This window comes from Lissotriton vulgaris, chromosome 1_1 (assembly GCF_964263255.1).
Source record: "Lissotriton vulgaris chromosome 1_1, aLisVul1.2, whole genome shotgun sequence".
Classification (NCBI taxonomy): domain Eukaryota; kingdom Metazoa; phylum Chordata; class Amphibia; order Caudata; family Salamandridae; genus Lissotriton; species Lissotriton vulgaris.
Genome location: NC_141685.1, coordinates 1,430,593,289 through 1,430,621,089, shown reverse-complemented (window position 1 = coordinate 1,430,621,089; position 27,801 = coordinate 1,430,593,289). Strand labels below are relative to the sequence as shown.

The following is a 27,801-nucleotide window of genomic DNA, read 5'->3' as shown; positions in this document are numbered from 1 at the left end:
TTCCAAGAGCGAAAGAAGAGCAAATCATAGGGATGAGCATTATACAACCAGAAATGCTATAAGTGTAGAAGGCCTACCCAGGAGTCAAAGAGAAGATACCCACACAAATGATCATGATGCAGCCAGCCATAGTATATTATCTAAAGGTTCCACCCAAGTGTCACAGAAGTGCAAACCAAGAAATCACGAGGCACCACACTTACATGGGTCTGTAGGGTCCATCCAAAAGCGATGATACCTTCGCCCATTGATGCATAGACCTTCGAGAACCAAGGAGAAATGGCATACAACTGTGATTGTGTCAAATGAATTTGTGTTGGTTATGGAACATGAGAGGGGAGGAAGCAGTGAAGTTCAAGGATGAAAGTGAGCGGGGAAACAAGGCAGTGGTTCTATGCCCATAGGCTCAAAGAGGGAAGTCACATCAAAGACACTATTATAGGACAATAAAACACGATACTTTAGCCACTCGAGGAGTTTTCACCTGTACATGCAGGAACTAGAAAGGTACCTCCAAGAATGAGTACATTGTCCCCTCGCTCACCACTTGAATATGTTGTGGAGTGCAAGTTAGAGACCCCATATCTTGTTTTTCCTGGCAATTCTAGCAATTTTCCCGGCAGAGGAGGTTCCTCTGATATGGTGGAGGCTCAGTTGCTATAGAAACAGATTTCACACCACCATTTTTGGCAGATATACCTCTGATCAGGAGCAAAAGGATAGCACAGTCAGCAACGTTTTTGTGGCAGGATGTATACCTATTGATCTCACTCTAAGGCAGTGGAATCCATGGTTGTGGCGCAAACGTTAAATCTGTGGCTTTAATGGGCAGATTTTTTTTTTTATGACACAGCTCTGAGGCCCTCATTAAGAGTTGATAGGTTATTTGTTGCTTGCACCCAGCTTTTCCATTACCAGGAGGTTTGGCTGCTGAAAGCACCCGAAATCTTTCTGGTGGGAAGGTAACAGCTAGCTGTGAATAAGAGCTCTTTTTACACCACCAATTATAAATCACAACAAAAACCAGCCCTAGGAGGGCACGTGCGCGCTCCCACTGTCAGGCAGTGGACTTTATAAGGGAGGGAGCAAACGTGCGCTGTCATAACCGTTCTGGTGCTTCCAGCAGATTCGTTAGTTTGTTTAATCGAGCGTCGTTCCTGAAAGCCTTTTCCACTGTCTCTTGCAATTAATATCCCTTCCTGGGCTTTCCCTGGTTGTGGCGTTTTTCCCGCGAGCTGCCAAGGCCTGGACATTGCGCAGAACTGTTTTTGTCGGAGGAAGCAGGAGAGCTCGCGAGCATCCGTAGCTTCCACGCGCACCTACCAGAACTCAGGGACCGGGCAGAAACGCAGCCAACGCCTGGACCGGCGCGAGAGGCAGCGGGCAGGCGGTGTACCGATCCAGACCCGGGATAACCGTTGCAACCACTGGTGGTCAATATTGTTCAGCTGCGCCGTGTGTACTGTCTCTGGCAAGCGTCACAAAATTCTCTCACGTCGTCCCTTGTCGAGATGAATGCTGGAAAGAGGTAAGCGATGCTCCTACGTGGAAATGCTACCGAACATGGCGAGAACCGTCCTTAATGCACTACAGAGGCATGTTGAGAGGGTGCTGTTGTTTTTAAAGTTCAAGCTTGTTTTTGATTTGAATCGCTACCAGCATGAAGCGCTTTATAAGTATGCTGAGTTATTTTTTTATGTTAATTCATTCTTTTCAGTTATATTTTATTTTATTCCTTTCCTTTCTCTTCTACTTTTATTCTTTACTTTATTATTCTCGAGTGTTTAATTGTTTTATTTGAATTTATTAAGATACTGCACTTTGCCGATTTAATTATTTTACTGAACTTATAAAGCACTTTTATCCAAATCGGTAATTACAAGAAAAAGCAGAGCACAGCACAAAACAAGAGACTTTAAGGACATGAACAAAAAAAGGAATGGTTCACTGTTGTCTGTAGAATGGAAAATACTAAATTCTTAATAATTTGCAGTATATGTGTGAACTCTCAAAGTTTAGTTTATCGTTTATTCTGCCTTAAACACAAGATTTCCCAACATTTTCCAGTTAGTGATTGGTGGGTTAGTGATAAGACATTCAGGGGCATATTTACAAGCCCCTATCGCCGAAGGAACATCACATTTTTACGACGTTCCTGTGGCGACAGGGGCTTCGCCTTGTTCACAAAGCGGCTTTAAATCACTTAACATGGATTAACACCACCTTCTGAATAAGGCCACCTTTCACTTTACACTTAGTGCGATAGGGGTGAGCAGAGGGTGTTGGGGTGGGCGTTCTGCCACAACACCCATTGATTTTGACACTGCCCCAGTGCCAAAATTAAGACCAGGGAAAACCTGGTCTTAACCTGGCGAAACGAGGAAAAATGCTTTATTTCTCCTCGGTTTTGCTGTTTCTAGGTGTGCTGCACAATGCAGCCCACAAAGAAAAAGCAAAATGCCATTGATTGTTTATGTGTAGGAAGGAGTCCCTTCCTGTACATAAAAAAATTAATAAAAATGGCGAGTTGCAACTTCTTTTTGTGTTGCATTCTGCAGCACACATAGAAGTTACAAATGCCATTACTGATTGTTTCTGTGCAGGAAGGGACACCTTCCTGCACATAAATAATCTTTCCCTTCAACACAGGCACCCTTGCACAATGGCGCAAGATTGCCTGCTTTGGCGCTAGGCAGCTATATTTAGCACCAGTGCTAAAGGAATGGCAGGGGGGCACCTTATTCTCGTGAATACAGTGCATCCCAGTGTTTGCAAACTGTCAGAGCACAGTGTTAGCCTTCTTGGTCGTGCTCCGACAGTTTCCTAGTAAATATGCCCCTCAGTCTTCTTACTTGCAGTGACTTTCTTATGGGCAAAAATAAAATATGGATGGCAGCAGTGCTTTGCGTTGCAGTGCTATCTAAATTTCACAGCATTAATATAAACATGAATACTGATATTTTTCTGCATTTATTGATCTTTAGTCCATATTAGAATTTTACAGTGGATTTTGCGAGTTGGTTTTGTGTAATAGTATAGCTGCAACAAGTACATTTTCTAGAGGAGTGACTCAAGGTCAGCTCAATCCTCACATCACTTTGCAACCTGGAAGACTGTCCAAGCTGCAATACTCTTTACCTCACACTACATTGCGCAGTATCTGTTAACATGTGAATCATTTCAGCCCATTATGTGCTGCACAGCACAAGCACATTACATAGCATAGACCAGTGACCTGTTGTTCTGCTGTTCAGCAGTTCTGCTCTGCACCTCATGCATGGATTGGCGAACAGAAAGGTGTTTAGTTGGGGCTGGTTGGTAAATTCAGGCCTTTTTAATTTGCGAGATCTAGGTGCCCTAAGTCTGTGCCTGTATCCCTACTAAGAATGGCCACATGAGATTGAAAAGTGTTTATTTTTCTGCTTTCAGGCCCACAGAAAATGTATAATTTGAAATTATTTTGAAATTGTTTTCCGTTGTCTGTGGCTTGGCAACATCCATTCTTTATGCCAACAGATGGGCGAGCAGCTCGAGCCAGATGCCTAGCTCTGGTTCATCTAGAAGTTCTCTTGAAGCAAGGAGTGAGCCAGGCTCTCCAGTGGATTCTGCTTGCCACCCACACTTACCTAGTGCATCAAGAATTTAACTCCTTCGATGCTGATGATGAGCTCAGCTCGTCATCAGCCACGGGGGGCGTGTGCGGATGACGAGCTGAGCTCGTCATGTAACGAGGCTTTTGTAAAAAAGCCGCGCAGCGCAAAAATGACCGCCGCAGCGATGCGGTTAATGAAAGCAGTGACCTTTCATTTATAATGGGCGAGAGAGGGAGATACTCATTTAGTGGTTGGGCTGTACAATCAGTCCCAACTTCCTTGCTTAACCAAAGTGGGTGATTCTAGAGAAATATTTTATTTCACCATTCTTTGTTTATCTTCGTGAGAGTACCTTCAGATACCTGAGTTTAGGAAGTGCGCTGTATGAAATCCTCTTGTGTTTGATTTAATAGACTATAATGTTGCTCTATGTATATGTAAAATCCAAGAAATTAGATCAGAGCATTCTCAATATCCACTTTCACATTCTAATTTAAAGATTGTGGCCAATGTTCAAACACCACTTTAAAAGCTGAAACCTTAGCAAAATGGATATTTTGAAGATTTCTCCAGTGGTGCAGTGGGGGTTCTGGGCCCCGGTTTGGAAAAGCTAGTCATCTGGGCTTCTTTAATGCTACACCTTTGGAAGCTTCATCCGTCTTTCGGCTCACGTGAGTTATAGCAATTGGACATCATCTTTTGTCATAGGTTCAGCAGAAATCATGTGTTAGTTAATTCTATTTATCAATGGAAATTGCAGTAAGAGTTGGGGACCCGATTATTAGATGGCCAGTACTCTTGATAAGCATAAAAGACAGAGCAAATTTTGTTTGAATGTGATTCAAAGGGCTGTTTTAAATGATCACATTTTAAATAGAATAGAATTTCAATGTTTTCTTTATCCTGCATCTTACATCGATTTGAGCTCCATTTTCGTTTAAAATTGCAAGCATTTCCAAAGTGCTTACATTAATTTGGCAAGTCAAAGGTTAGCATCATCTGTTCCAGTCCAAAAAATGTCCCCATGTAATTTATCCGATCAGAAGCGGGAGGTCTCCTTTCAGAATCATCTTACCTGCACAAGTAGTGATTTTATCTCCATGAGCAGCATTTTCTGCAGTGTAGGAGGGCTCCACTGTGAAAATAACACACTAATTTAAGTTTTGCTGCAACCAGGCATATCTTAAAAAGGACTACAGCGTTTCAGTCTTTTTTGCCAGTTCTTATTCCACCCCTGGAAGTATTAAAAATTGCATATAGAAATGTTATGAGTCAATCAGTCAGTCAGTCAAATATACTTTTATTGATTCATTAAAAAAATCATAAAAAGATGGCAAACCATCATAAAGCACTGTACTTTCAATAAACATTTTAAAAAACATGAGAGACAAAAAAGGCCTTAAAATCGTGACCATAATTAGAAGGCTAGCAGGTATAACAATACATTACAAAAAAAAATATGGGCCAGCAGATTATTGAATAGCTGTTTGGCTTGAATCAATTTTACCCAGTTCCTTTGCTGCTATTTTCCAGAATTTTATGGCACAACAGGACAGGGGGATTGCAAGCCCGCCAAGACACCTAATGACTGCGGCTCTGCATGTTTTTAACTGTTCCTTCTTAAGAATCTCCTGAAGAATGGATATTCAAGTTTCCAGTAGAAAAGAGCAAGTACATAGTAGATGTAGTAATGACTCCTCCCCTTGACCGCGGAGGCGGCATTCCTTATATGGCCATGTGCATTTCCATTTTGGGGTCAAATCCTTTGAGGGGAATGATCCCATTCATAGCATCATCAGGTGATGCTTTTTATGGTGGGAGAAGTGATCAAACAGATACTGTTGCGGCTTCAGCCTCTGGTAGCCCTCTATCAGCCTCTGGTAGCCCTCTATCACAGCCGAGGCGTGATGTTTTTTTGTGAAGATCATTTTATCTGTTAGTAGAGAGATCCGCTTAATTGCATTACGCGCCACACTTCTGAATCCGGAATACGTTGCTGGGGTGAACCAGGCCTCCTCTAGTTGTAATACCTACAAAGATTGCTTCAGGATTGTCGTAGCTGAAATGTTATGAATAAAGCACCGGAGGAGTCATCCTTAATCATTACGGTGTTGGAGTTCCTGTACGTAACTTAGATGCCTCTGACATGGCTGCACATACAAGCATACACACACACATACAAACATCCTGATACATCTTTTAATAACCTCCTCCTTAATGGTTGCAGACTTAAACTACCATCCCTTGCCCTACACAGCAGTGTGAGTACCAGGTTGCCTTAGTCTTTAAAAACTAAGGTCTGAGATAGCATGGACATCCATCAGGGTATGGAGATCACTTATGATCAGACTTTAGGCAAGCTATTGATTAGGCTATCTGGATCATACATGGGCACAGCATGAGGTGACATTTTGCTAGCAGGCCTTCGTTGATACTGCTCTGTGAGTTCGCAAATTCTCATTCATCAATTTTTCACCATGGTTAAAAGGATGAGGTGGCCAGGCTATGGATCAATCTGCATGCTGTACAAAAGTCTCTACAGCAGCAGACTCATAACTCAAACAGATAAATTATCAGTTCACCTCATTGTTCAATATTCTCATTCATAAATGTTAGTGTTTTAGGGATTTAGAAATCCCCCCAGTGTTTATACTGATTCTTTACTGATGTCACCCACTTGATATTCTATTATTATTGGATACAGAAATGTGTTTATTGCTCACAGCACTGCAAGGTATGTGAATAAAACTCAATGAACCCTGTAGTTAAGGACACTGCACCCCAAGTTATAGCTGCATTTATGTCCCTCACATAACAGTTATACTAGCGGCTGCAGAAGCACTACCCTCAAACACGTACAAAAGAAAGTAATTTTGAGTGTGTGTAGTTTGTGGTAGTTTATAGACATAGTCATATGGCATTGAGGCTTTGCACACTGAGTTGAGTGGTGCAGTATGGAAACCATAAGCTTGCCAGTGTATCTTGAGGCAGTGCAATTGGATCGTGATGAAGGTATGCCACATACTTAAATCCCCATTGAGCAAGAAGTGGAATAAGAATGGAGAGGAGAACTAAAGGGTTTGCCGGCCTACTTGTAATCATCAGCACTCTGATTCTAACCTCTTTGTTCCAGTATTTATGTTAACAACCTTCCACCTGCAATACACCATTGCATCGGTATCAGCTGTAATGCAAGATGTCTAATGTATTTTCCTTATTTGTTCCACCATGGACCACAAACTGTTCTAAAGAACTTGTTCTAAATTTCACTAAAGGGAATATGCTTCTTTCAACAATCAAAATCCCTTCAACTCTTTAAAATATTATTATTTGTGTACTCATGTTTGACTGATACCCATGGATTGCCTCAGAAACTCTTTTAAGGAATGAATGTTCGAGGCAGCATGATGCCCGTCTTACTTTAAATACCAAAATGCTTGCAATCTTTTAATATATGCAGCTGTTTTATGAGGCACAGATTACAGACATTCTTTCCGGAGCCACCCTGTACAACAGTGCCCCTGCGTTACATGCCCGAGTCGTAAATGGGCTGCTTTTTCTAAAGCCAAGTTTGATACTGCGCTGATTAAAGGTGGCAGACCGGGAGGCCAGGATGCTGATTCCGCATCCGATAGACTGGAAGGTCACATTAACGATGCCCTGGATGACATAGCTCCCTTATGTCCCAAGAATCCCTGTAGTAGACCCCAGAAATGCGCCCCCTGGTTCAGCGATGAGCTCCGCCGAGCTAAGGCGGAGTGTAAACAACTCGAAAGGCAGTGGAGGGTGGCCTATCTTGATCAAGCTAAACAGGAGTATAGAGCTAAACGGAGAGACTATCATAGGTTAATCAGGCGTTCCAAAGCAACTTATTTTTCAGGCAGAATAGGGGAAGCTAAAAACTCCACGAAGGAGTTATTTGAGATTTATAAAGAAATCTCTCTATGTGGTTCATCTGTTGACCCGTCTAGTGTCTCAGAGGAATCATGTAACCGCATCGCAGCTTTTTTCTCTGAAAAAGTGGCCACTATCTATTCCGCTTTTTCAGGAGGAAACAGAAGGGGATCGGATTTCAGAGAGATTGAACAAGAGGTTCTGGGTGATAATAGGCTGGAGAACTTTTTCACCCCACCCCCTGACGGCCTACGGCAGATATGCTGCTCCATCAAGTCAGGATCCCCTCGCGATCCGGCTTTGCCGAAACTGCTCGCGGGGAGTATCGAGATCCTAGAGCCCTATATTAGGGATGTTTTGGATCTATCGTTCAAAACTCATACAGTACCTGAAAGATGGAAGCAAGCGGTGGTACTCCCGCTCCAAAAAAAGCTTAATCTAAGTTGGGAAAGGTTAGATAATCTTTGCCCTATTTCACTCCTTCCCTATCTGCCAAAGTGGCGGAAAAGGTGGCCAATCTTCAGCTGATGGCTTATGTGGAGGAGGCCAATCTGCTCCATCCAACTCAGTTTGGCTTTCGCTCACGGAACTCCACTGAGTCAGCGCTGCTTATGGCCACTGAGACCATCAGGCAAGGGGTAGATGAGGGGCAGACGATGGCCCTCATTCTACTCGACCTAAGTTCAGCGTTCGACACTGTAGCACATTTCACCTTGCTACAGTGTCTGAACAAGGGCGGAGTTACAGGGGCAGCGTTGAAGTGGATCCAATCCTTTCTGTCCGATAGGGGCTTTCAGGTTAGATAGGGGGAACATTACTCTCGTATGTTCAATTTGGATCAAGGGGTACCACAGGGCTCTGCCCTAAGCCCAACCCTTTTTAACCTATATGTGTCCACGTAGCCAATATTGTGGAAAGCCATGGCATGCAAATAGTGTCATATGCCGATGATACACAGATGGTCATCTCGCTGTTACGGGCACCCGATGTTGCGGCATCTAGCTTCAGTGCTTGCATGCAGGAGCTTTCATCCTGGATGTCTAACAACTGCCTGAAGCTGAATGGTGCCAAAACTGAGGTGCTCGTGGTGGGGGGTGGTCCGGATGTGTGGTCTTCGGCATGGTGGCCAGCATGCCTAGGCACCACTCCCGTGCCCTGTCAGCAGGCCAAAAACCTCGGGGTGATGTTTGACTCTGACCTATCGTTCACACCTCAGATTGGTCGAGTGGTTGGGATGTGCTTTGGAATTCTCAAGAGCCTGCGGAAGATTCTGGACCTGCTCCCCGTTGGTGCCAGGCGGACATTGGTGCACGCCCTTGTGACATTGCGACTAGATTACTCCAACCTCCTCTATCTGGGGACCACGGCTAGAGGTCTGAATCGCCTCCAGGTGCTAAAGAATGCCGCAGCCCGACTGGTGCTGAGGCTTCCGAGAAGAATGGCCTCCAAAGCGGCCTTGAAGGCTCTCCACTGGCTCCCAGTTAAGGAAAGGATCACTTTTAAGGCGTTATGCACGTGTCACCGCATCATCAGGGGAAAGGCGCCCGGTCCCTTACTAAGCCTTATCACACCATACAGACCTAAGCGGATGCTTAGATCCACTGGTACTGGATTTGTAGCTATCCCCAAAATTAACAAAGCGCGCATGGGGGGCAGATCTTTTAGGCACCTTGCAGCCAAGAGTTGGAACATGCTTCCGCTAGAGCTGCATCTAGAACCCTCTGAGGCTAAGTTCTGAAGAGCTCTCAAAACTCACCTGTTCCAGTCAGTACTTGTGTAACCTATCCCTGTCTGGCCTCCTCATATTCTCTCACTCTAGCGCGGGGACACGCCGGTGCGCGTAACCAGGCGCTTTACAAACTTCCATAATAATAATAATGCACAGCTGAAGGCTACAATTCCTTTTTCTACTCACACCTGTTATGGCCATCCTTGAACACGTTGGGTCCCATGCACATCCCGGAGATAATGCAGCTCGCCAGAAGGACATACAGCCAGCTCCTGCAAGACAGGACACCTTGCATTCACTCCATAGCCTGGAGGTGCATCCGTGATAGCCAAGAGAAGTAAAAAGCACTGGGATTCCCTGCCAGAAAACCTTTGGTCCATTTATAATCACAACCCCTCCTAATTTAACGTTCTTGCAATACCTGAAAGTCTAAATGAGCAATGTCTTAGGTTAATTTTGCAGACGATTACATGACATTAGAGGGAAATTCTATTTTTTAAAGGGCAGAATCGCTCTAAATCAAAAAGTTGTTCTAATTGCAAAGTCAGTCATTCTGAAAATATTTTTGTCCAACAATCGATCTGACCTTCACCCTTGGAAGATGCTACAGCCAAGGACAACGATAGGGGTGCCAGTTCTGAAAGGTATACCAGCTTGCCAGAGTGTTGGGACCCTAATCAGTGGACTCAATTTAAAGAAAAGTATTCATGACAGAGCACTGAAAATGGCTTTCTTGGGTGCAAACTATGCAGTGAGGTTAGGCTGCTTAGATTCTCAGCATTGCAGGGTGTGAGTACATCTAACAAATGGACAACTGGGCGCATATCTGCACCTGGCCCAATAAAAGTTAGCCAGTTAACCTCACTGCGGTAAAGAAATTATAAGCACAAACCTTCCAAAGGGCATAATAAAGTATGTGATATCCAAGCTGCATCCAAGAAGGAGGGACTGTGGTCAACTATCTCAGAGCAGCAGTGGTATTGCAGTGCCTCAGTAGTTAAGGTACTTCCACTCTTTAATTTCGTGCCCAAAATAATCACCTCTTTTCAGACTTTCCAAGTGTAATTGGCTTGCAGGTTGCTGACAAGGCATATATGGGCTTGATTTTACTCAGTGGCAATACAGCAGCACAAATGACAGATTGCATCACCAATGAAATGCAGAGAAAGTTTCTTCAAAGACCGGCGTTCGTCCTATGCCCCAATCGGGGGGGGGGGGGGTCTTTGAAGAAAGTTTGACAGTAAGACAGCGTTCCCAGGTTTAGAGAAGTTCTTGTAAACTCGGAAAATGTTTCCCTACATATATAATAGAAGATTCATCGGAAAATAAGAAATTTTAGACCAGAGTGCCACAGAATCAAGATGACAGCCGCCGTGGAGCCTTGACTCTGATGCCTCCGGTGGACTGCATTGAACTGCTTCTAGTCTACCTGGCCCCTGAAATACTCTGCATCTGCGGTCAGCAAGGCCCACAGGGCTGGGTGTGTGTGTGATCCATGGGCCTAGCCCTACAAAGGGTGTGAACATAGCGTGAAGCCGGTGTCGGCCCTGGTGGAGAGGGTGAGGCGGAGAACTAGTGTGGACCTCCTACGCAAGCTTTGGACCCAGTTTAGCTGTCCAACGATATAGCGGGTGGCCCTGAGGTGACCTGGCACTGGATGGCAAACGTTGAAATTGGTAGGGGTGGCGCAGCTGCCCAGGGCCTCGGGAGAAGACTTGCAGTGATCCTGATACACTGGCATACCCTGCGGAGGGAGGCATGAGGTTACAGCCGGGAGGAATACCCATTCCCTCAGATACAGCATTTGTGGATGGTGAGGGCATTTCTACTACTGAAGACTCACAGGGGAATAGCATTGTGACTGGAGAGGCTCTGGGATTCAAAGTACACACCCTGGAAGAAGTCGCGGCATGTGCAGGTAAGCACAGTAGAGCCGGGGGAAGCCGAAAGACGACAGAATAGGTTTTATTTTTTTAATTTTACCTATTCCATCCTCTATCGACTTAACACGCACCCACCCCACCCTTCCGCACCTACCTGCACCAGACTCCACTGCCTGGAAGAGAGACCCCACCACAATGCTCTAAACCCTGACCCTCTAAGGGAGCACCCACCACCTTAGCAGCCTCAGTGAGTATCAGAACCCCAGAGCCACCCAGTTTCAGCAGCCGTGGGGCCTCTAGCTCACTGTGCCAGCAGACACTTCTGATGATCTGGGAATCTAACTATAGGAGAGTTTGTTCCAGAGACCTTGTGTCTTTGTTGCACGGGGTCGATCCTCTGTTCCCCCCCCATTCCTCCCCCACCCATCTGGCAGGACTCTGCAGAGAAATCCTTGACGAAAGGATTCCCTAATTGAGGGGAGCACAACTGGCCATTTAAGGCAGCTGATGCTGGTGAAATTTGACTTTCAGCAATTATCCATCTCTCATTGGTGGGGCAGACCTGGTGTCAGAATGTCCACTCTGCTACAAAAAAGACAGCACCTTGAAGGACATGCTCAGTAAGCCCCCCACCAAAAAAGCTGATCAGCATCGGGATGCCTCACCTACACCATCCTCCCACGCAGCTGTGACTGTAGTAGACCCCCCCAAAGAGGAAGCACCTGTCACTCCTGCATTTTTGAAGACCCTCTTCACCACTTTGAGAGATGACGTTGCTGCCCTCAAGCAAGATATGGTAGCAGCCATCAAGGACATTTAGAGAGACCTGGGAGAGCTAGGCCAAAGAGTAGTCATCTTGGGACAAGCTAGTGACAAAGTGAGAAACTGCATTAGCACTTGTAAGATCTTGAAAACAGGTTGCGTCACACTACAATCAGAACTAAAGGAACGCCTCTTCAGGGGTACTCTGGAAATCTACAGGACTATGTCATCCATTTGTTCCATCATGTGGCACCAGATCTTGCAGATAATGACATTGTTGTGGATTGCACCCATAGAGTGGGCAGACCAGCTAAATCCTCCAATATGCCTCAGGACATCCTGACCTGCTTACATTACTACTGTCAGAAAGAATCCAATATGTTTGCTATTACTATTTAGAGAATTAAGCTATTGCTATACCAAGACTTATCACTTAATACACTCCAGCGCCGCAGGGTGCTTCGAACTACTACCACCTTCCTGTGGGAGAAGGGTGTCTGGTACAAGTGGTGTCACCCCTTTCAGCTCATCTTCATCTGGAATAATGAGACAACGGCGATCCGTACCCTATAGGAGGCACACTCTGTGCTGGGCATGGAGGCACTACAGAAGGAGGAAAACAATTACTCAAAGCTGTGGAGCCTGCCTCACTCATCTGCCACGTTGCAGTGCCCCTTCCTCACAGCAAGAAAAGTACCTTGGTAAAACTGAGAGCCACAAAGAGAGCAACACTAGCTCCAGGCCAGGACAGTGAGTCAGACCCTGAAAATGACCAATAAGACGTTCGATCACCTGCATCTTATCTGCTGGACATCTGGCTTGATCTCCAAGGCACCAGGGGCCACCCCGGCATGGAACAAAGAAGACCTGGATACCTTAACCCTGTCTTTGTCATTCTATTTGTAAAGTGGCAGAGACAACCACTCGCCAACGAAACAAACCTTTTCCACTTTGTTCATTATGGGGGTCATTAGGATGGCAGACAAACTTGAGTCAGTCTGCCATCCTGTGGTAAACTGGGACCATCTGTAATACATGGGCCGGTCCCGCATACCAAATCCGGATGCGACCACCACCATGGCATTTTGCTTTTTTACATTGCGGTGGATGCTGCTTACAGCAGCACCTGCAGCAAAGCGAAAAAGCCATGTGCATTTCACTGCACTACGTGGCAGGCACCACATGGTGAGTGAATTGTTGGTGGGTACCATGGGTACCCCCCCAGTGCACCCACACCTCCCTCAACACTAGGGGGGCCCACAACGGCCCCCCCAAAAAAACCTCCACCAGCCTTTACATGGCGGCATCGCCGCCATGGAAAGGCCTGCAAACTCCATCAACATAATTTTGTGGACGGTGCCTGCTAGGCACCGCCACCATTTTATGCTCCCTTGTCCGTCCACCAGACTGATTGCTTCTGACAGACCAGTGGCGGACGGTCTTTCTGTCTTCCCACCGACATCCTAATTCGGCGGTAAGAAAATCGAGATTCCTCCATCCTAATGACCCCCTATGCTCCTAGGAGAGGAATGCTTTGGTTGCTTTGTTCTGTGTTTCACCCCCTTTCTTCCTGCTCAGTGACACATGCAAGGATACCCGCCTCAGATGATGCTGGCTAAGCTGGTCCGACAGAAATCCACCTTCTTAGAGTGGACTGGAAACGCCCAGGGGAAAGGGTGGGGGTGGCGGTTCTCCTGGCTATGCACTTCTTGAGTTGGGTCATCCAGATACAGGCGGAGCTGCTGGGCAGTCTACTTTCCCCAAGCATTTCGATAAATACATACACATTCACACTTGCTAACATCTACACCACAAACGGCCATCAGGAGGCTTTCCTCCTGGATGCTATAGGTCAAGTGAGGGTCCCCTCCAATGCAGACACATTAATAGGGAGCAACTTTAACCTGGTCCCTGATACACTTCTGGACAGATCTGTTCAGAGGATGGGGCAAACATGCGTTTATACAGGCAGGAATCAAATGGCTAGGAGACATGGGATTGGTAGACGTGTGGGGATTACATCACCCTGCGTTAAAATAATAGATCTACTTCTCAGCAGCCCACCAATCGTTTGCCAGAATAGATTATGTTCTGACCTCACCGTGCCTTACAGCAGCTCCCACACTGTTGGAATTTGGCGTGACTGCCCTTTCAGACCACTCACCAATCTCTATCGCACTGCGCATCCCAGATTCCAAATCATAACCCCGCACCTGGCACCTCAATCATAAACTGCTAACACATAACTCCACTATTTCTGAAATCAGTGAGTCAATCTGCACCTTTCTGAGCACCAGTGATACATCAGTCACTTTGCGATGGGACACCCTGAAGGCAGTGCTATGTGGCATAAAGCTATTGCTGCCTGATTTAATAGGGACTGGAAAGACCAGCAACTTCACCTAGAGGGACAGGTGAGGGAATCTGAGGAGACCCATAAGCAGTCTGGTTCCCATAAAGTATGGAGCCAATTAACAATAGCCCTAAAACAGCTTGAGGCCCTAGACATAGACAAGGCAGAATACGCCCTCCTTCGTACTAAACAAAAATATTACTCAGGGGGAAATAAACAGGGCATCTCTTGGTACACCGGCTAGGTGCTCAGGTACTCAAACAGTGAATAACAGAGACTGAATGGACACAGGGCTACAGGGTGTTTCAAGACACACCAATCGTGCAAGAATTTGAACACTTCTACTCTACATTATACATGGATGGGGCCCTTGATAAGGGGGACGTTGAGCTCTACCTAACCCAGGTTCCTACTGACCACATCTCTGAAGTTGATGCCTTACCGTTCGATAGCAACATTTTTTTCCAGTTTAGTACTCATGGCCATAACTTGCCTGCAGTTGGGTAAATACCCAGCCAAAATGACTACACTTCTGATTTTTATAAGTAGTTTCCAGTCCCCCTGGTCCCTGTCCTTACCGGCCTTTATAACTCCTTTAACGCACCTGGCTCCCTCCAGATACTATGAGAGAGGCTACAATTACAGTACTCCTCAAAATGGTTTCGAACCCCACATTCTGTTCCTTATGTTGCCCTGTCTCATTAATAAATATTGATGCTAAGTTCTTCACCAGTATATTGGCGACCCACCTCGCCCTTATTAGTGGGCCATGATCAGGCAGTGTCCATTCCTGACAGGGGCTGTGGTGACAATACCAAGTGCCTCTTCTACCTTATAGATAAGACTTGTTGTTTGTGCACCCCAGCACTCCTACTCTCCATCGAAGTTGAAAAGGTATTTGACCATGTGCACTGGCCATATCTTCAGATGGTACTGGCCAAGGCAAGTAATTGGAGGCAAGTTCCGGGTCGGATATGGTGTAGTTACACCAGCCTTCTAGCCATGGTCAGGATCAAATGGCTGATGTCGCAACCCTTCAATGTAGCACGCAGCACTCAACAGGGATGCTCCTTGTCACTGGAAAACATCCATTACAACGCAGTCATTACATCGCACGGCTTTTATAACGCAGCTGGTACAACGCAACGGTCTTTACATCGCATGCCATTACAACGCATGCCATTACAGCACGTCACTACAATGCATGCCATTACGACGCATACTATTACAACGCATTATAAGGTAAGTAATAGAGATTTCTTTGTTTTAGGGTGGGTATGGGTTTTGGGATAGATGGGAATAGTAATTTTACCCCTACAATATCCAACACTTGCCCTACTGCTGCACTCACTGGAGTGGGAATAGTAATTTTTACCCCTACACTATCCAACACTTACCCTACTGTTGCTCTAAAAGTGTTGTGTGGTAATAGTATGCGTTGTAATCGTAATGGGTTGTAATGGCAGGTTTTAAAAATGCGTAGTAATGGCATGCGTTGTAAAATCATGTGATGTAATGGTAGTTGCGATGTAAAAACCATGTTGTAAAAGTATGCATTGTAATTGTTTTCGTCGTAACCTCATATATTCCACCCCTTATCCAGTTTAAACTGTATTTTTTATAGAGAACTAGCTTACCCGTTGCGCGTTGCTGCGATCTCAGAAGAAAGGAAATTCAAGGAAACTCGTTATGATAACATTCAATTTACATTGTGTCATTTTTATTGAAACTTAGTCATTTTAGTATGTGAAACATTTCAAAGTGTGGCTTGAGTAGTGCGTACTCGATCGGCTTCCAATCTTGATTCTGGTTGCTCTCCTGTTTCATTCGAGCGGACTTGAGCAGTGCGTAATTGATCGGTTTCCAATCTTGATTCTCGTTGCTCTCCTGATTTATTCGAGCGGGCTTGAGCAGTGCGTAATCGATCTGTTTCCAATCTTGATTCTCGTTGTTTGTTCGTTTGAGAAGAACAGGCTTGAGCAGTGCGTCCTCGATCGGCTTCCAATCTTGATTCTCGTTGCTCGTTCGTTTGAGAAGAACGGGCTTGAGCAGTTTGTATTCGAACAGCTTCTAATCTTGCTTCCCGTTGCTCGTCTGTTTCTGAAGCTCGTAATGCCTTTTTCTTTCGTGCTTCAGATGTAGATCGACCAATCGATTTCCGCTTGGGGGCATAATTGTCGACGATGCTCGCAAATTTGCTGACAATTTCAGTATTCGAAAGATTATGAGGGCCCTGGGGGGCCGATATTTAAAAAGAATTATGGCAGAAACTTTCGCGGGAGTGTACTCAACAACTTCCCAAAGTTTCATGGCGATCGGATGAATGGTGTGGTAATGCATAAAGGACAAACAGACAGACAGACAGACAGACAGACAGACAGACAGACATACATTCGTTTATTTTTTTTATATATATATATAGATACTGTTTGCCATGCTCAGAATACCAATGCAATTTGCTGGTTAATTGTTTTTGTTAATTGTCAAAGTGTGCTAAGATTGTCAGTGTATATAATGATGGTATGTTAGGTAGCCTAATACATGTTCTAGTTTTGATATTCACAATTCCACTTTCTGGCATTTTTATTGCAATGCATAAACTGTACTTTGATTTTGGTGTCAAGGTTAGTATTCTAAATACCAAAGGACACACCTATCGTTTCATTCATGTATATGTAAGCAATATATGCAGTGTAGCCCTAACTCTCTCTCTAGAAACTAACGTTAAGTGATCTTCAAGGGGGAGACATCCCTTAAGGATAAGAACCCTCACTCACCCGAAGGTGACATGCTTCATCATATGGGTCCTCCTTACCAATGTGGAAAACCTAGTCAGCACTGGGAACTACTACTTCGAAAATTTAAGGAAGGAGCTCAGAGATGTTTTTTTGGGTAAGGAGCAGGATAGTAATCCCATATGAGAGATGATGAGTGTGTTGAGGTTTGCAGCGCTGTATGAAAGAATAGAATGTGAGTTAAAACAGCCTAGATAGAATCACTGACAATTGCTTTATTAATGTGTTCTACCTGACAGGATTAAAATGAAACAGCACAGTGGACCTCCGGGTGAGTGAGGGTTCTTATCCTTAAGGGATGTCTCCCCCTTGAAGATCACTTAACGTTAGTTTCTAGAGAGAGAGTTAGGGCTACACTGCATATATTGCTTACATATACATGAATGAGACTATAGGTGTGTCCTTTGGTATTTAGAATCTTAATGAGGGAACACACACCCATTGGTCTATAAACTTTCCCTTCTGACCCCCCAATCTACGGTAGTGTAATAACGTCAAGGTTAGTATGCCTAGCTTGTAGCAATTTGTGACTTGCCTACAGTAGTTAGTCAGACACCAAATTTCATCCACATTTGGGCTGTTAATTCTTTCAATCCGGGAACTAAAGTCACAGCCTTCAGTGCTGATCAGCTTACATTTTTTAATCTCGTAATGCACTCTGCACTAGTGACAGACCTGCTAAACATGTGTGTTGTGAGGTTTTAAGAATCATGTCACTTCCTGCGATGTCAGGACTTGATTTCCATTCATGTGATGTTATTTCCTGTGATGCAATTCCTGTGATGTCACGGGCCGTGCTGTCACTGACCCTGACCCAACGGGCAGTGATGTCACTTACATACCGCCTAACTTGGTGAGTCCCTGCACTTCTTTTATTACGACCTGTGCTCTGAATGAACTCCAGCGATGTGCTTTATAAACATTCCAGCTAATAACTATGAAGTATTAGAAAAAACTGTTCAGGAAAAAGAGAGCAAGAGCTGGTCATCTCTTTAATTTTTAAACATTTTGCAAGCAATTGTAATTCTGCCAGCGTTTCACACTGCTCGCTCAAGCAAGCGGCCTTATGGTGTCACCACTCAAAGGTGATAATTTATTATTTTAGAATATATGACATTTTCCTTTTGGTATTACAGATGACTAGAGATGCCACTAACAGATTGTAAAACAAATTAGTGTCACATTTACATTTTTTAAGGGTTTGTATATTATAATTATTTATTTGTCAGTACAACGCTACTGTCAGATAAGCAGTACATAGTAACAGTGGTGCATTGTGTCATAGACATTGTGAAAAAAATCCAGTATTTCTAAAGCACACAAACACCCTAGGGTGTCAAGTCGCTGGGTGCCATCGGGAAGATTAAGCAAGCTATTCCCCAGAGTCACATGGCGCTGAACTAACCTGCCGCCGCCACCGAGGATCGAACCGTGAACCCTGTGGTCCAGAGTCAGGCGGCCTGGCCTCTGCGCCACACCTCTTCTTCTCAAGGTTACTTAAACTTGTAGGGGTGGTTGGTGGTGAGCATGAGTTTTTACAGTTTGAATGAGTGTAACCTAGAAAGGATGCAGAAATTTCTGTTACATATGCCACCTTGTCTTCATTTTTTAAGTTTGGCCTACAGACAGTTTTATCTTTCTGCTTGCCAAATGTGATAAAAAATTCATAAAAATAAAAAATACATACAGATACACATACATAGAGGAGGTATGGGTCAACCCTCTTAATTAATTGGTCTATTTAAGTGTTATTTACATTTTGCTTCTACCCACCGTAGCATACAACATGGGGCAATTGGTCCGTCAACTTCATCAATAGGCTCTCTTGCACTGTGAGTGACATCAATTTATCCACATCACTTTGCCATTGTTGGTCCATTTTTATTTGCTAAGTCATATTGGCGTGTTTAAGCTATGTCTTCAGATTACAGCAATTCAAAACCAATCGTACCTTTTTGTTTATGCAAATAAGAATCATATTTTCCTGTGATGAACACTAAGGGCCTAATTACAGTGTCCTGACGGAGGCTCACCGACCGATATGGTAGGTTTACATTCCGACCGCCGAATTATAATTTCGGTAGTTGGAGTGTAACTCAGTTGAGGAAACCGACTGGGTTCCGACAGGCTCAAGAAGCCCGTCGGCCAGTTTGAACCAACACATAATCCCTTAAGGACTGCGTTTCCGTTGTCAGGATTATGATGTCGGTTTCCGATAGGCTTCCCATGTCAGCCTTCCTGACATGGAAAGGCTGTTGGAGAGCGACTTTGGGAGCCACTAACTGTGCCCCCTTCTCGACCTGGCCCTCCGATTGTGACCCTGGCGTGCATAACATTCCTGCACCTTGTGGCAGGCACCATGAGGTGCCTGCCACAAGGTGCACGGACATGCAAAAACTTTTAGGAGCTTGTGCTGCAGGCGGTTTCGGACTGCCACACAAATGGTGCGGTTGCATCCTAATTCAGTATGGTCAGACGGTTCCCTCACTGACCTAGTAATAAGGGCCTAAATGGTTTCTTTAGCAGTAATAAGGACACCTGCCTGCACATGTACATGCAAATTATAGCCTAAGGATTTTTTTTTATTTAAAAAACACGGCCATTACATTTAGGCAGTAGTATGATTTCTTTTTTTTTTAACAAGTCTTTATTGAGGTTTTAAGGCAGTAGTAGTATGATTTCTGTTGTTAATTCTTTTAATTTTTGTGGCTTTTGCTTGCAATAAATAATAAATATCAAATTTACTATTGCATCACTTGCCAAGGCCAGACCTATTGGCTTTGTCAGTGCTTCCTAATCCTATGCTTCCTAAAGTGCATCTGGGTTAAGTTTGCAGAGTAAGTTGGTATTTGTCCATTCCTATTACACAGCAGAAAATTGCTACACTCTGTTTAGATTGTGTATAAAGATACAGATGAAAATTATTTTCAAAATTTTTTTTTCTTTCTTCCTACAGAATACAAGCTCTTCGCCCTCACAGACAGAAGGGGCAGATGAACTCAGGGGAAAATCCACAGTGTGCTGAAAAGTGGAGTAATGACGAACTAGCGACCTACGTTGTGATTATTGTCATCATCTCATTAGCCCTTTGGGAGTCTTGGTCAAGGAAAGACCCCTACCGCTAGGCAGCATTGCTGGATGACATTGAATGTCTTGGTTGGAGTATGCTCCTCTTGCTCACACCTACACCCGGGCCTTCTTGGTGAGAGTGGATCAGTAGTTGATGGACAGGAGTAAAACTATGAGTCCTGGTGAGGACTTGAAACTGTAAGCCATACCTGAAGAGAATGGGAAGGTGAAGTTGTAATACCGCCTTTCAGCTGCAACAACTCAACATTGACTCGTAACGATGCACATTATATAATATTGTATTAATGTACAATACAGACATATAAGAAGCCTTTTGACGAACACCGGAAGAGGAGGTCGTCCATCTGTTTACAGATTCTCTGTTATGCCTTATGCACTCACTGCATCACAGCAGAGACTTGAAAAGACCTTGCTTTTGGGATTGATTCCAAAGCATAGAGAAATCACTGAAATATATACTTAAGATATGTAAATTGAATGTTTAAATAATTTATTTTCTATTTATGCTCTAATTTATCAATTGTACCTGCTGTTTGGAATACTTATGTTGCCACACTGCTTCTGGCTGTGCAAAACGTTATGTACTTTATGTAGAAAGACCAATCAGTGTGGAGTATGAACACAGGAGACCAGTGAAAATTCATGTTGTTTTTTTTCCAGATCACTCATAATTCACAAGAGCAGGCCCTTCATCATGTCTCCCAGGAGTTTACAGTGTAAGTCCAAGAGGACAGGCTTTATCATATAAATTGTATCTAAATGCATCTAATATGGACATCTTGAAATTTAGGCATGGATCTGACCTTCTTAGTCCCCTTCAGTGTCTCTACTGACCTTGCAGTGAAGAAAGCTTTCATGCCCTAGGAAGATGCTGCACTTCATTGTCAGTGCCAATAATTTGCACTGGCACTGCTCGGCAATACCTCATTTGGGCTTTCGATGATTTACAATGTTGTGGACTTCCAAAGCCTAGGAACAAGCAGGGTAAAAGAGAAGGCTATTAAAAGGCACAGGACTTCCACAGACCTTGAAAAGCGGTTTGCTTGTCATATTCTTTGTGATTACTATTAAATTAAATAAAAGTGAAGGCGGTGTTGCTTCTTGACCTTTTGGGAGTAACAGAGTTAATGATGTTGGGAAGGAAACATTTGTATAATGCAAGGTATATTCACAAATTTTGAGTAAGCATGATTAACATAGGGTTTCTCTTGAGAGGCAAATGTTTCTTAGTTAGTAAGATATTAGGAACTTCCTCACAGATAATATAATGTCACCTGCTGTAATTGGTGGTTATAGCCGACACAGCGTTCTGCCTTTTATAAAAGGATGATATAGTGGTTTAGTACCATCTGGGTAAACTCGCTATTGCCAAAGATAATTTCATTACCATTATCAGAGCCAATGATAAAAATACTGCCAAAAAATGACAGAATTTATAGCTCAAAGTAGGATAAGTGCTTGGATGATTTTAAAATGGATAAAATGAATATGTAGCTGTTGTAGCATGGGTATTGGTTTATATGAGGTCATTAAACACTCGGGCAATGGTGCAGGGGTATATGTCCTGGATGGCCACGATCTCCACCCCTGAACCTGTAGTCTGCATTTTGGATAGTGATATTTGTACCACTGATAGATAATTGTTACCTTGGAATTTGTTCAAAATATGTGTTCAGCTTACTGTATTTGTTTTCAAGCCAGGATACCTACAATCAGCAGTATTTCTTCAGTTTAATACAATTTTCATTGATGGTAAATGAGAAAATAATGCAAACATATTAATTACCATCATAAAAAAATAAACAATGATTATACAATGGGTCATTTTATAATGACATGTAAAACTCATTCTTAGAAAAAGGAGTGAAAGAGAAAAAGAATAGACCAAAGAGAAGAAAAAAGAGAGAGGAATCAAGATACCGTATTTTATAAATATCTAGTCAAAGGAAAACCATAATAAATCTGACTTAATTTTAGCTTGAACAATTTGAGCAGAAATGAGTTCTATTCTAAGGTTGTCACATATATAATTCCACTAATAAGAAATCAATAAAGTGGAACAATCTTTCAATGAAGCTGTAATCTGTCTAAAGGATATAACAATAAAAAGAGCTAATAGTTTAACATTTCCATTAAAATAAAATTCAGTTAGAGGAATTGAACCAAGAAAAACATTATGAAGTGTTAAAGGTAATGAAAAGGTAAATATTAATTAACATTTGGCACAAACAATTTCCCAATATTGGTAAACATGATACATTGGAAAAACATATGCATTATAGTACCAAGTTCTTTTGTGCAAGACCAGCATAAATCGGAAGCATTAGGATAAAAATGTGAAACTCGGATAGGAGTCATCAACATCCAATTATAAATAAGAATAGTAATTCCATAATAGCTGCAGACCTAGCAGTGTGAAAGAGTTTCTTCAAAATTGTTGTCTAAGTACTTATGCCAAAACAATGCTGCATATCACCTTTCCAAATAAGTTCAATAGTAGATTTGGATCTATTTAAGTTTGGTTTGTATAAACGTTTATAAACAATAGAAGCTCTAGGAGTAGCATGACTGCAAATTAACTAAGAAATTTGATGGAGTGGGATAGCTACAGAATAACTGTTGCCATGGCATTTGATACAAAAGTAGAAATAGATTTAGACAATTTGTTATAATCCATATCAAAGCTGTCAAATAAATTATATTTTGTTTGAAGTGTCATGAAAGGTAAAACACCATCCTAAATCTAAACAATCCAGGGTATACATTTATCTTTCCACTGTTTACAACAAAAATATTTATTCTAATTGTTAAGTATTTATTTACCACAGTAGAGGTGAAAAATACAATGAGGTTCAGTATAATCAGAAAAGGAAACGTTAGCAAAAGTTTTATTTGTAAATTTCAATAGTAAGCGATTTTTAAGGATATTAACATTTGAAATATAAAGAGTTTCATAAAAAGAAAAGTTGACCAGAAAAGAACTCTCCATTTGAACTGAAGTGGAGTAGAAAACATTAAGAAATGAAACATTACATTTGCTTGCTTGTCTAATGTTTGTCTAATATATAAGGTATGATAAAGTTTGTGATTAGGGAATCCAACGCATCTTCCAATTTTGGTCTCTTAAATTTAGACAATGCTATAGGTGAAAGATAGTAAAAATACATTATGAGAAACAACCATCATTTTAATAGTATCCAGGCAAACACACTATGATGGATGTAGAGGAGACCAAATAGCTAAAAGGTCATTAAATTTAGCTATCAGGGAGGAAATGCTGAGTTCTATAGTTTTCTTGGGGTTAGCAACGGGCCCCCGGGCGGGGGTGCTGGGTGGCTGCACTTGGGGGGTACCCATGGTACCCCCTACATTGGCATGCACAAGGTGGTAGGCACTGCATGGTGCCTGTCACGTTGTGCATGCCAATGCACAACATGCAAATTTTACATTGAGGCCGATGCTCGCAATGTAAAAGATGCAGTATGCGACTGCCAGGGTGGCGGACGCATCCTTTTTGGCCCCACGGGACCGCCGCACCTCTAGAGGTCAGTCCCGTTTTCCGTTACGGTGGCGGGCGTACAAAGTCCGCCCGCCATCGTAATGGGGCTCAAAGTTGCTATCATGGAACATATTACTTGTACAGTAAATATTTTATAGAAATACTTTGGTTTTATTTAAATATATATATACAACCTGAATCTTTTAGTTTTGGGGTCAACTAGGAAGAGGGGTTAAACATATATATTAATGTAGCATCTGCATATGCAGGTACTTTGATTTAATTGCTTTGCATTTAATACCAGTAATTAAATAATTGCCTCTTATACATACTAAAGACAGCTCAAGACAAGGAGCAAACAACTTAAATTAAAATAAGGAGAAAAGTATTGTTAATATATACACTTGCTTTACGAGATCAATACTTCAGTAACTTATTGAAGGATAGAAAAAGGGGGGCAAATGCATGCCATTGAAAAGATTTATACTTCATTGCCGATTGATGCGATCAAAAGCCTTTTTTTGCCTCAGATGAAATGAAAGGGTAGCAATCAGAATTTTAAGTTTGGATGCCAATGAGATCACGGGGCAGATTTACAAGCCCCTTGCGCCATTTTTGCGTCACTTTTCACATGTTAAAAATGACACAAAGGTGACTCAAGGGCCGTGAAAATAAGCCCCCACATTTGTAAAAACTCTTGCATTGTCTGATGTCAGTCTCTTTTTAATAAAATATTTTGGGTAAGCAATTTGACATACTCTTACCATTTTTTTTTTAAAAGCATACCAGAGGACAAGAAAAAACATCTTGTCTTCTTTAACATTCGCTTACTTTCATTCTCCATCCCTGTCCACTCCAAGTAGATCCTCAGTTATATAATATTAATGAGAATCTTCTTGGTAAGGCATCATAGCTATCCCTCAGGCCAGACAGATCCTTCAGGTTCAATAGAACTATAATACACCAGTCTTACCAATTCAGGGCTCAGATGGTAGTTACAACAAGTGAATCATAAACTATAAATGTGGATCATATAAGACTTGTAATTGAGCCATTAAATAATTGCAACAGCAGCAGAGTAGTGTCCTTTACAATTTAGGAAATAATCCTGCAACATCAGCTACAACTGTCCTCAATTAGCAAGAAGTATTTTGCATTGAGCCTACAGAAACTTGCCATATTCTGAAAATATGATCAATTTCCCCTTGTTCTTGAAATGTATTTTTGGGAATAGCCTATAACCACCCCAACTCCCAAAAAACAGCTTGTAAGTTGTTTTTAAATAATTACACAAATATGTCGTTCTATATATTACAATTCTCCCCTGTATCTCCAATTTAAGACAGTCATTGCTGCCCTGTCCCCAGGTACCCCAACATATGGTAGCCAATGCCAACATGTGCTCTGGTTTTATCCCATCCTTTGCCAGCCAATGCAGTTATGTACTCATGTATGTCTCATTGCATGCCAGTCAGTGCCATGTGCACTGGGATTCTACTTGTGCAAGACAGTGCTTCATGTTCTCTGGGATGTCACATCATATTTAATTTAATGTCATGTGCCAGGTACCAAATAAGTCAATAAATAGCATGCCTCTTCGTATAGCAAGTAATACTATATGCCTGTATAGTTCCATTTAATCTATTATTGTCATCATGGTACAGGCAGTCACTTTCTTGTGCCAAACATGCGTAACAATATTCTAGGCACTTCTCTGTGCCCAGGTAAGTAAAGTAAAGTAAAGTATGAAGTCTTATATAGCGCACGACTTACCCTGGGGCATCTCGGCGCTTGCTTAGGGAACCCGTCCTGGTATTCCCCTGTGAGATAGCCCTGGCAGGGTATCCACAAGGTGAAAGCCAGGCATCCCACCGCGAGGGGCCGTTGTGGAGATTAAGCAAGCTATTGCCCAGAGTCGCAGAGTGTGAACCCGTGAGCTGAGAAGGCACCGGAGCGAGAATTAACGAGTCCGCGGAATTTTTGAGCCCAAGACCCGCCGAGGCGGGGAATTGAACCCTGGTCCCGGACCGAACTCAAGCTCCAGGTCTGCCGCCTCTAACCCCTGAGCCACACTTCTCCACAGGTCAAGCAGGAGGCCTCTGGCCCACCTCTAATTTGTTAATAGGAGACAGGATGGCAATTCCAGCACTCTCATGTATATGTGGCAGTGCGTCTCGGTTGCTGTTTGGCTTCTACAGCTTGAGGTAGCCCACTATCGAACTTTGGCCTGATATTTTGTTGCATTGTATTAGCATTGCCCAGGCCATAGCAGTAGTACAATGCAGTGTGAGGCACAGCTTAAATACCCTGTCTCTTGTTTTGCATGTGTCAGAGGACTAATAGGAAAGTGAAAGCTCGTATCCAAATGACCTTATTTGGGAGTTGACTACAAATCAATCATGTGCCAAGCATTGAACAAATGAAAGGTTCAATGAAAACTGAAATGGGTGAAAAACAGGGCCGGACTGGGAACCGAAACCGGCCCTGGCAAGGTGCTCGGCCGGCCTCCCCCTCCCCCCCAGGGGGTGGATTGGGGTGCGACCGTGCTCTTTGCCAGGGCCGGTTTTCGCCGATTTTGTTACAGGGCCGTTTTTGCAGCTATGCTGGAAAATACGGCCCTGTAACAAAAACGGCCCCCTGGGGCCCAAAACCGGCCCCCACCCATGCGGCCGACCGGGGGATTGCCCGGTGCCCGCAACGGCCAGTCCGGGCCTGGTGAAAAAACGTGGGACTTTGAAATAAAACACACAGTGCTCAATCAGTTCTTATGATGGAGCATTCTTCTCACAAAATGCTAATTTGCACCACTGTCTCTATGAAGAATTAAATATTCCATGTCCATATACAAAGGGCGGTTTGCAAACAGGATGTGCACATTTGCGAACTGTCACTTATTTTGTGATGTGACAGATGCACCAATCAGTTATTTCGCAAAATAAATATTTGTAGAGGGTTGCAAATACTTCTGTCACATGAATATTAATGTGGCAGGTTGGATTTTGCGACCTTCTATAAATTGCTGCAAACGTAAGGAACCTCTTCTATATACAGACCCTCCAGGATTTCACGGTTTGCCGCAAAATCGGCACTTTTGTAAAAATGCCGAGATTTTTACAAAAGTGCCTGCGAAATCGTCACTTTTGTAAAAATGCCGCATTGTTTACAAAGTGCCCACTAAATCACTTCTGTGAGGTGGAGGCAGCATCTGATCACAGAAGCACTGCATGGAAATGCCAGGTTTCCAAGATAACAATATGCAAGGCTAGGCCCGTCCTCGTAAACGAAAAATAAGGAAACCAGACTGATTTCTAGATGTGACCACAAGAGGACTACAAAAGCTGGAGTGATCTGCTGTAAAATAAAGAAAACAAGAAAAGACTCTACTCTAGGCTCCGAGCAGCATCCAGCGCAGAGTTTGCCTGAATGTAACAAACTTAGGGGCCCATTATGATCGCGGACGGACTTGAGTCCGTCCGCGACCATAGAGGAAGAGGGAACCTCCGCATGGCCTGCGGAGTTCCCTCCTGTCCAATTAGGATCATCCTCTATTTTTACCATTGCGGCGGGTGCGGCTTCAAGCTGCACCCGCCGCAATGGTAAAAATGCATACGCTGCATTTGCATGCAGAAAGCGGCAGGCACCCAGGGGGCTAGCAACGGGCACCGCAGTGAAGTTCCACATGCTTTTCCACGGCGTAAAACCCGCTGCTGAAAAGCACGTCTTAAAGCCCATCCTAATATGGCTGGCGGTGTCTGAGAGACAATGCCACCATATTAGAGCTTTTCCGCCGCGGGTATAAGCCAACTGCGGCGGAAAAGCTGCGGACAGAAACCAGGACCCACCAGCCATCCTAATGTGGCGGTGGGTCTTTGGGGGGTCCGCTGCGGTCTTTCCCCATCCTCCGGGCTGGCGGTGGCTTCCGCCGGCCCGGAGGATGCGGAAAGACCGCAATCATAATAGGCCCCCTAGTGCTGAGTAAGAGTACAGACATTTATCTACTCTGTGTAGGGAAAGAGGATAAACATTTGTTTGAAATAAAAGGGGCCAATGCAGTTGCCTGTTTCCTCAACATAACTCACTGTCATAATGTAATGACTATAAGGAAGAAGATGGACTCTGTGGTACTGAAACTGTCTGTCTTTCTCCTCCATCACTGAGTGCCTATGAATGGCAATGCATCATGTACCTGAAATATGAATGGCA

General features: G+C 43.5%; 1 long non-coding RNA gene across 1 annotated transcript; it reads left to right on the top strand.

Moving 5' to 3' along the window:
- Positions 1-1,101: 1,101 nt before the first annotated feature.
- Positions 1,102-21,959, top strand: LOC147750642 (uncharacterized). The gene is made up of 2 exons (XR_015299775.1): positions 1,102-1,528; positions 19,966-21,959. It is a non-coding gene; the product is annotated as an uncharacterized LOC147750642 (long non-coding RNA).
- Positions 21,960-27,801: the final 5,842 nt, after the last annotated feature.